This window comes from Crocuta crocuta, unplaced genomic scaffold, assembly GCF_008692635.1.
Source record: "Crocuta crocuta isolate KB4526 unplaced genomic scaffold, BGI_CrCroc_1.0 scaffold27, whole genome shotgun sequence".
NCBI classification, from domain to species: Eukaryota; Metazoa; Chordata; class Mammalia; order Carnivora; family Hyaenidae; genus Crocuta; species Crocuta crocuta.
The window spans coordinates 7419001-7419668 of NW_027532250.1; the positions used below are offsets into that span (position 1 = coordinate 7419001).

At 43.1% G+C, this 668-nt stretch overlaps 1 long non-coding RNA gene across 1 annotated transcript in view; it reads left to right on the forward strand.

Annotated features, from left to right (window-relative positions):
- LOC144243259 (uncharacterized) overlaps window positions 1-668 on the forward strand; it is a 4579-nt gene that overhangs the window by 542 nt on the left and 3369 nt on the right. The window lies entirely within an intron of this gene.

Sequence of the window (668 nt, forward strand, 5' to 3'; positions counted from 1 at the left end):
CCAGGGTCATGGAATAAATACTTGCAAGGATGAGGGGTCCCTGAGGTGTCTGGAGGCTCTGTTGCTAAAGCATGTGACTCTTGATCTCAGGGTTGTGAGTTCGAGCCTCACGTTGGGTGTAGAGCTTAGTTAAAAAAATAAATAAATAACATCTTAAAAAAAAAAAAGAAATAAAAAAGAATGAGAGGTCCCAGGTCAGTCCCAAAGTTCTTCTACTTTGGATGGCCCAGGGCAGCTTGGAGGAACCCCAGTCTCCAGCTCACCCCCAGCAACCAGAATGTCCTCTGCCTCATTCATTCATTCATTCATTCAGTAAGTCAGTCAGTCAATCAGTCAGTCAAGAGAAAACAGAAGAGAGGAAGAAATGAGACCAAACATATCCATGTAAACAATAAATATAAATGGATGGAATGGGTCTATTAAAAAACAAAGACTCATGGGCACCTGGGTGGCTCAGTAGTTAAGCATCTGACTTCGGCTCAGGTCATGAGCTCAGGATTTGTGAGTTCAAGTCCCACATGGGATGAGCGTGAACCCTGCTTCTCTCTCTCTTTCTCTCTCTCTCTTTCCCCTTCTTTCTCCCCCTCCTGGGATTCTCTCTCTCTCTACCACTGGCTCACTTGCAACCTCTCTCTCTAAAAAAAAAAAAAAAAAAAAAAAAAAAAACC